Raw genomic sequence first — 9,462 nt, forward strand, 5'->3', positions numbered from 1 at the left:
TTTCTAATCTTCCATTCATGTCCAAACTCCTTGAAAAAGCTGTCCTCAAGCAGCTTAACAACCACCTTTGTTTCAACAATCTCATCCACCCATTTCAGTCTGCCTATCGCGCTGACCATAGCACCGAAACCACTCTCCTCCACATTCTGAACAATCTACTGATAGCGTCCGACTCAGGAAAAATTTCCCTTCTCGCTCTCCTCGACTTGTCAGCCGCCTTTGATACGATAGACCATTCAATCCTTCTTTCCCGTCTTCATTTTACATTTGGTATCAACGGCACTGTTCTAAACTGGTTCAAATCTTATCTCACTGATCGATTCCAGTCTGTCACTGTTGATCATTTCCAATCTGAACCCGTTAAAATCGAACATGGAATCCCACAGGGATCTGTTTTAGGCCCAGTGCTCTTCACACTGTACACTGCTCCTCTCGCTGAAATTATCAACCGCCATAATATCAGTCATCATTCTTATGCTGATGACACTCAACTCCAGAAGAGTGATACCCCTGAAAAATTGTTGTCGCTCTTGCAAGAAACATCCAACTGCTTCCTGGACATTCAAAACTGGATGACTCGAAATAAGTTACAATTGAACGCGGACAAAACTGAAGCAATGATCATAGGAACTAAACAAAAACTGTCTTCCATCACAATTGACACAATCAAACTTGGCAGTACATCCATCCCTCTTTCCACGTCAGTCAGGAACCTCGGTGTTGTCCTTGACAATACACTGTCCATGCAAAAATTTATCAGTCAGACATGTCAGTCCTGCTACTGTCAACTGCGACGCATCAGTGCCGTCCGGAAATATCTATCCACTGACGCAACATCTAGACTTGTCGTTTCTCTCATTCTCTCTCGCCTTGACTACTGTAACTCTTTATTGTCTGGTCTGCCTGCTTCATCCATTCAGCCCCTTCAGCGCATACAAAACTCTGCTGCCCAACTCGTCCTCAGAAAGAAAAGATCTGAGCACATCACTCCTCTTTTGCAACATCTCCACTGGCTCCCTGCCTCACACCGAATAAAGTACAAGATCAGCACTCTATGTTATAGATGCATTCACAAAACTGCCCCTTCCTATCTCTGCGGCTGCCTTCACCTCTACACTCCATCTCGCTCACTACGATCGGCCTCGGATCCACTCTGTTTACGCATACCCAGATTCAAACACTCGACTATTGGCCGCCGTTCTTTCTCTGTTTCTGGACCTTGCGATTGGAATGAACTTCCTTTTTCGCTTCGTCAAGTCTCCACACTCAGTTCTTTCAAGTCTGGCCTTAAAACCCACCTCTTCCCAAAATAGCCTCCCTTGCCTGCCCTTCCTTGTCTTTAGTTTCTACAGTATTAGTTATGCATGCGTGTGAATGACTGGTGCGAAAGCGCTTTGATTTGTCTCTGCACAAGATCCAGCGCTATATAAATACCATTATTATTATTATTATACAAGAAAAGACCCACTCTAGACAAGGCTAAACAGTGGGAGCTGCAGCCCACAAACACAGTATGAAAGAAAGAGCAGCTGTACCCTTTTATGCACTGCACACATGTCCTCAAGTTTTGATTTCTTCTCCATTCCCATGCATGCGGCGAGTTTGTGTCACAGTCTCTGTGTTGGTAGGCTCATGGGAAGAGTCACTGGGGTGGTTGGGGTGATGGTCTCCACTCCAGAGGAGCAACTCATACAGTCTGGCTTCACAGTTAGGCTATCAGTGTTTTCAGCTGGGGGCTGACACCATGCATGTACTGATTCAGAACAGGCAGAACTGAACACCATCAGAGTCCTTTGGCATGCAGTGCTGGGTTTCTTCTGATGGATGGCTCACACTGACCCAACAGTTCCCTGTACAATGGGAGTTATGATTCTGACAAATCCAGCATTGGTGTAGACGAGTATGGGGCATCTGGGGTTTGCAGTTCCTAAGAACTAGATTTCAAGGAACACGTAACTCCACAAAAATAAAATCAGACTTTTTAATTGGTCCACAATTCAGATGACAGCAGTACAAAATGTGTCCATAACTTTCTCAAGATATGAACTATTCCATTTTTTCATCACCACTGTTACACAAAATCAAAAGCTCTTTGCGAATGCATCATTCCTGTTATCAGCAACAATGTTCCTCTAAAAATGTTATAGTTTGATTAATTCAAGAAAATCAAACTCAGTTTGAATAATGAATGATTTTTTAAAAATATAAACACTATTTTGCAAGCATCCTATAACCATGACACAATTACTAGGACATATTAGCGTTGTAGTGGAACTGTGGCCTGGTGGTAATGTGTCCACCCAGGAAGCGAGAATCTGAGCACACTGGTTCAATTCCCACAATTGCCAGTATTTCCTCTCCCTTCACGAGACCGAGTGGTGGTCTGGACAACAGTCATTCGGATGAGACCGTAAACCAATGTCCCTTGTGCAGCATGCTCTAAACGCACATAAAAGAACCCACAGCAACCAAAGGGTTGTCCCCGGCAAAATTATGTAAAAAAATCCACTTTGATAGAAAAACAAATATAATTACAGGCAGAAAAAAGAATAATAATACGAAGGGGTGGCACTCTCAATGTAGCTACATGCTCTCTCTGAGGAGAGCAGCCCAAATTTCACATAGATAAATCAGTTGTGACAAAAAGAGTAATACAATACATTATCCATCTATCTGCTTTGGTAAAGTTGGTAACCTGTTGACCCAGTAAACACATATCAGCTTATGAAAGAACTTTTAGAAATATTGCAATGCTTTGTTTGTTTTTCAGTCTGCATGAATCTGTTCAAGCTTACCAGCTAGTAAACTGGAAACAGAATAAGTATGATAAGAACTTTTAGAAATATTGCAATGCTTTGCTTGTTTTTTCAATCTGCATGAATCTATTCAAGCTTACCAGCTAGTAAAAAATAAATAGAGTAAGTATGATAAGAACTTTTAGAAATATTGCAATGCTTTGCTTGTTTTTTCAATCTGCACGAATCTATTCAAGCTTACTAGCTAGTAAAAAGTAAATAGGGTAAGTATGATAAGAACTTTTAGAAATATTGCAATGCTTTGCTTGTTTTTTCAATCTGCATCAATCTGTTCAAGCTTACTAGCTAGTAAAAAGTAAATAGAGTAAGTATGATAAGAACTTTTAGAAATATTGCAATGCTTTGCTTGTTTTTTTTCAATCTGTATGAATCTATTCAAGTTTACCAGCTAGTAAAAAGTAAATAGAATAAGTATGATAATTTGCTCAGCTGACAGTCAACCAGAGAAATTATACCATCATTCTCCACTTGATTTTTTTTCTTTCTTTCTTTCTTTTTTTGTTGTTGTTAATTGTAATTTTTATTTAAGGCCATGATGTATACTACCAAAACCCTTCCCACTGGTCAACAGTCTCCTCAAACAGCAAATTCTGCCTGACAGAAGAAAGGCAATAGATACTGTCATCCTTTGAGATGGGGGACCAGGTCTGGCCCATAGCATCTGACACTATCTGCTTCAGACTGGACAACTGCTCACTGCTGGTTGCTGTTTTCCCATCGAAGAAAATCCTGTGCTCATGGACCAGAAGGTTGATCAGGCTTGAGGAGTGCACAGCAATGGCAATCACTGCCTCGCAGGGGATGGTTAAGTTCAGGACGACAGACTTGAGATTCATCAGGTGTGTTGCAACATACTGTTGAGCAGACAACCGATATTGCAGTCAAACATCCATGTTCTTATTTCACTTAAAACTTCAAATTTTAGCAGCTATTCAACAAAATTAACAATAACTACAAGCTGAATCTGCTTTGAGTTTGCTTCAACTTGTATGACAATTTCTGGCCAGCTCTGTAAAGGCTCCAAATCATGACTTCTCCAACTCCTTTAACTATAACTTATCTGATCAAGCCTGTTCCAATTTTAACTTGCGCTGGCCAAAGCAGCTGGAACTTGTACTGAATCTTGTGTGGAAACAAATCAAAGCGCTTTCTCACCAGACATTCACATGCATAACTCTGAATCAAACGGACAAAAGGCAAAACTAATAGATCCATGTGACAAAAGCTAGAGAAGCTATAGACAGAAAGAGGGGGGTGGCGTGGGAGAGGAGCAATTTTTGCAATACTAAATTGTCGATCCTACCATCCACAAAATGGAAAACCATCAAGAACACTTCAGATAAGTGTGAAGCTACTCACCTGGAAATTACTGGCTAAATCTTCCTGATCAGAGAAGGGCACCACAGACATCCATTCAGAGAAAGTGAAGGCCAGGCACTGCAGTGAGTGACTGTAGATATCAGCGATGCTTCGCAGCAATGCCCGAGACACACTGGAACACAGGCTGTCCAGCACCAAGGACCGAGTGTAAGGGTTGGGGCAGATGTGGACAGGATGTACAGTTCTGTTCCTGAAGATGTAATGTACCTGACAACCAAATGAAAACACACACTGAAATTACAACTGGTTGCTTGTTTGAAATTTTTAGAAAGGTTAGCGTAACACTTGACAGCACTGTCATTTATAAGAAAAACAACATTAACATATAACAAAAATGATTACATTTAAATATTTGAATAACAAAATAAATAAACCAAACAAGGAGTGGCAGACAGAGAGTACCAATGTTTGTGCATGAATGGAAACAGGTCCCCTTTGGTATGACAAAATTGTTATTTGGTATGATGATAAGATATTGATTTGTCAATCAGAACTTAAAGGTGTCCTTTGAAAACCTGGCCAGGTGTTTACTGCCAGGGGGGGGTGCTAGCTAATAACACCACTTTTCATCACATATGTGAGGTTTATGTCACAACCAGAAAGTGCTACACAACTAGCAGGCTTGGACAGTGGGAACTGCTGCGGAAATACTGGGATGATGTGACTGTTGCAAAGTTTTTATACTCTGCATTTACAATAAGCAGAAGAGCTGCGCTGAAGCCATCCAGGAGAATGTTTAACTCACTCGCTGCCATTGTCCGCATATGCAGACATCGTCGGAGAAAGCGTTGGATGCCAGTGTCCGCATATGCGGACTTGGATTTTAAAAAGTCGTGCTGTCGGAGTGACGCGTCGGATGCGAAAATCAAAAGCAGATGTGATATCTTACGTCACCTCTGGTCAGCTTTTCATTCACACAAGCTGCGTGTGTGTCGCGATAAGCTCAACCGCAGTTGATAACAAAGCGTGCCCCCTGTCAGCTTTGTAAGTTGTTTGACAAGATGGCGTCACGGCGAAGTGTTCGACACGGTCGGAGAGGTGAAATGTTACTCAGCGTCGAAGATGCTTTGGAAATGATCCAAACTGAAGGCTCTGATGTCGAAGGAGATCATGTTGATTCTTCGGACAGTGAATTTGAACCAGATCCCGATGAACTAGAAATAGATTCGGACGCTGAAGAGAGTGTTTACAATGGAGAGGAAAGTGAGGAATATGTGCCAGCAGATGAGACACAGACGACGAAACCACTGAGGAAACGGACGATTTTGCAAGTGTTTTCACCAGTGATTGGACTGACAATTTTTCCTTTTTCCCTCTTGCACATCCCTTCACTGGCATACCAGGTTTGTCAGCTGACTGGCCAGTCAACACCCAGCCGGTTGAGTTTTTTCTTTGTTCTTTGATTTTCATTATGTAGAGACAATATTTTTTTTTTTTGTATGTGTGAATTTCAACTTTCTTCACCACCTGTTCATACTTCATTGCATGCACTAGGTCTTCAGTTCCTCAAAGTGTTAGAATGTGATGTGGAACATGTTGGTGTACCTTTCTGACAGGTGCAAAAAGGCTAAACAATACACAAAATATGGATACCGCGATCAACATCAAGATGGTGAGTAAATACTTTGATTTTTTGCACACATATGGAACAACATTCCTTGCATACATATACTAAATATCAATTGTCTGGGTGTTTGTTTGTTTTTTTTTACAATTTTTTCCCCATCCTATACAAACCCTGGGTTTTCAGGGATTGGCAAGGGCAAAAACTCTTGGCATGGAGTGAGTAAAGAAGTGAATGTGAAGACCATGGGGTTTTGAGACTCGTGTGCTCACAAATTTACTGACATCTAAACACTGATTAAAGTTCACATATTGATACATACATACTTCTCCATTGGTCCTGCATGCATGAGATAGTTAAAATTATTTGCTGACCAGCATTACAAATGCTTTATCTCTTGAAAAAGCTGACACTGGGATATGTCACAAAAAGTTTGGAGTATTACACTGTGTTGTCTATTGCAAAATGGATCTTCATAGCATCATCATTATCACTGTCTGCACTCCAGAGGGATTTCTCTTAAATCTGGCTCCACAACTCAGCAATTATTATCATCAACAGGAAATTAGTGACGGTGCCTGGTGGATAAAGGATGGAGATTTTTCTGATCTCCCAGGTCAACATATGTACCGACCTGCTATTGCCTTCATTACTTTTGAGCACATACACCTGCAAAATATCTAATATGCTCACAGTCCATGTCAGTAGTCAGTGAATAATTGAAACACAGACATACCCAACATAACCCCCCCCACCCCCACCCTGCCCCTGAAATGGAGTATGGCTGTCTTATATGACAGGGTAAAAATGGTCACACATGCAAAACCCCAATTACAGATACTAACAAATTTAGGTGTTGTCACCAAGAAGGGAAGGAATAGTGGACTTTTCAAATGGTGTCATACATGATTATGTTGAATCAGAACAGTTTCTGTAAGTACTGAATTACAAACAGGCATTACTGAATAACACCAAATGACACCGCAATAGTGCTGGATCTTCTCATCTGGATGACCCCATGGTGACCTTACACTGACAGCTTCTGAGGAGTGCTGTGCTAAAAAATAAAAATTAAAAAAATTAAAAAAACAGAAAGAAAAAAAACATTCAAATTGTGACTGTGCGTGGGAGAGTTGATATGAGTGACATGAGAATAATGCTGTAGACAGGTCATGGAACATGGGAAAAGAAATAATCAAGTAAGAACCTTCCCCATGAGTAAGACTGATTTTACAGTGGCAATTTAGTCAAATTAGATGACTTCTGAAAAGATAATGGAGATAGTCCTTTGTCTTAAGATTAAAGCAGATATAGCTTGTTAAGCAAATACATCTAGAACTAATGGGGAATCATATCATATGTCTCAAAAACTATGAATACACCACCTTAAACTGGCAATTGGGTCTGGTCACAAGCAGACTCCACCTGATAGAAGACTTTTCCGCAAAACTGAGTTTCACTGTGTGATCGTCATTCACCAGGTACAATTCTTCCAGGCTCATGTACAACATCTGCTGGATGATGGTGGTGTTAAGGTTCTGGATTGGGCACTTCAGAATGTGAAGGTGCGTGCAGATCATCAGGATGTTGAGAGACTCGACTCTTGGTGCCAGATTGCAGCCATGGGAAAAGTCCAAGGATTTTATCTACAAGGAACACCATTCACATTAGAATATGCGACATAATATATTTCCTGGTAAACTGATTTACGTGTTTAAATTATCAAAACAGAATGACACAATTTATTCCAATGGGTCAGCGCAACAGGTGACTCACAAGGTCTGTCACAACGTTAATTCATACCCAATCCCAAACAATGAGTCCATCCAACTCTTCCAGCATGCCACAGTTTTACTGAGGTAAAAATTCTTGATGTACCAGCCACTGTGGTGAAGTGGTTGGCATTGCGGACTGACGGCTGGGAGGATGCGGGTTCAAATCCCAGTGGAGGTGAGTTTTTCGACCCAGAGTTGAGTGTGCTATGGGCTTAAATGGGGAGACTGGGACCACACAGTCGAGTGCCATCCACTTCACAGATGCATCTTTGGCGACTAATCCATTACTGTCATTAGTAGGGGGCTTAGTGGGTGGTGTCTTAAGTCCTAAGTACATTAAATCAGAACAGGCACCACTGAACACCACTGAAGTGACTCAGCAGCAGTGCAGGGTCTCCTCTGGTGTGTGGCCTCCTGGCGACCTAACATCGATGGTTCCCTGCGGACTGCTGATGCTGGAACTATGACGGATGAACCCGGGTGTGGCCGTGTATGGGGGAATCTAAATGAGTGGCGTGGGAGTAATGCCACTGAAACGGTGCAGATGATGGGGCAGCAAAAAAAAAAAAAAAAAAAAAAAAAAATCTTGATGTCTACCACTCTGATTAGTTTTATGCCAAGCTGTCTTTTGGGGCATGTGTTTCAGGAAGGGTCATCTGCCACAAGATGGCACCAATTTTTCAACTGTGATGAAAGGGCCTTGAACACAATACCAAAGTGATCACATTCTGTCCTTGCAAAATGAAAAGACCTACCAATATGTTTCTGCTCATTGTTGCCCTGGCTATTTCAAGACCATATAATGTGTCCCATATCATTTCAGGGGTATGAAGTTCTGTTTCATTGTTCCAATGAAGAAAAAGCTTCCCAGCAAGCCCCCAACTCCAGTGTCAGTTTCTATGCACTCTTTTGCTCTCCATATTTTAACATTTGACAATTTCCATGACCATGTCAGGAATAACGAACAATAAAAGGGCAGACTCAGGCTCAGAAACAACTTGCAATCCTTGGAGCTGATTATAATCCTTGCTGGTGTTTTAAAGTTTTGCAATGGAAGCAGTCGACTCCACTGTATTCTGTCTTTGACAAGAGTTTCAGTTTTTAAAGGAGGCATCAGTATGTCAGAACACAATCTTACATGCTAAACCACATCTGCTAAGCAGATGTCTGACAGCAGCATTACTGAAAGTGTTTGTCAGACTGCGAGTGCATGCATATATATATTTTGTGTACCCGTAAGAGTGGATTTCTTCTACATAATTTTGCCAGAGGACAACACTTTTGTTGCAATGACTTCTTTTTCAGTGCGCCAAGTGCATGCTGCTCACAGGACTTTGGTTTATAGTTTCATCTGAATTACTATAGATGCTCAGTTTGATTTTCCAGTAAAACTTGGAAAAGAGGGTGACCCTTACGGACATTGTACTGGCAGAGAAGCATCTTAACCATTTTGCCACATTCCTCCAAATCAAAAGAAAACATGCTTAAAATGGTTATCAAGTAACCGAGTTATGTCCAGAATTCTTATCATCATCTTGAAGGAAAACATATGCATATTTTTGAAAAGAATAAACTGGGCCTTTAGGCCAACAATCAATAGTGACGGTAAAAAGGCAAACTTGTGCAGGTTGTAACAAATAAATTTTATGAAATTGATAATGCCCTGATTATTCTTTTTGTTTTGATAACAAAAAATTGTTAATGTAAAGACTTTCTGACCCATAGAGCTTTGCTTGTTAGCTTAAAAAAAGAAAGGTGAGGAGGGTTCGGTAGGGGTTACCTTAAAGATGAAAGAAACTCATCATCTCAAATAAATAAAATCTGAAACAGTCTTACGTTTCTGACACATTAACACATGTTTGCTCCTCTAAAGAATTACCTAAAAATGGAAAGAACCAGGTTACCTTTAAAGATAAAAGAATTCCAC

This window comes from Babylonia areolata, chromosome 7 (genome assembly GCF_041734735.1).
Source record: "Babylonia areolata isolate BAREFJ2019XMU chromosome 7, ASM4173473v1, whole genome shotgun sequence".
Taxonomy (NCBI): domain Eukaryota; kingdom Metazoa; phylum Mollusca; class Gastropoda; order Neogastropoda; family Buccinidae; genus Babylonia; species Babylonia areolata.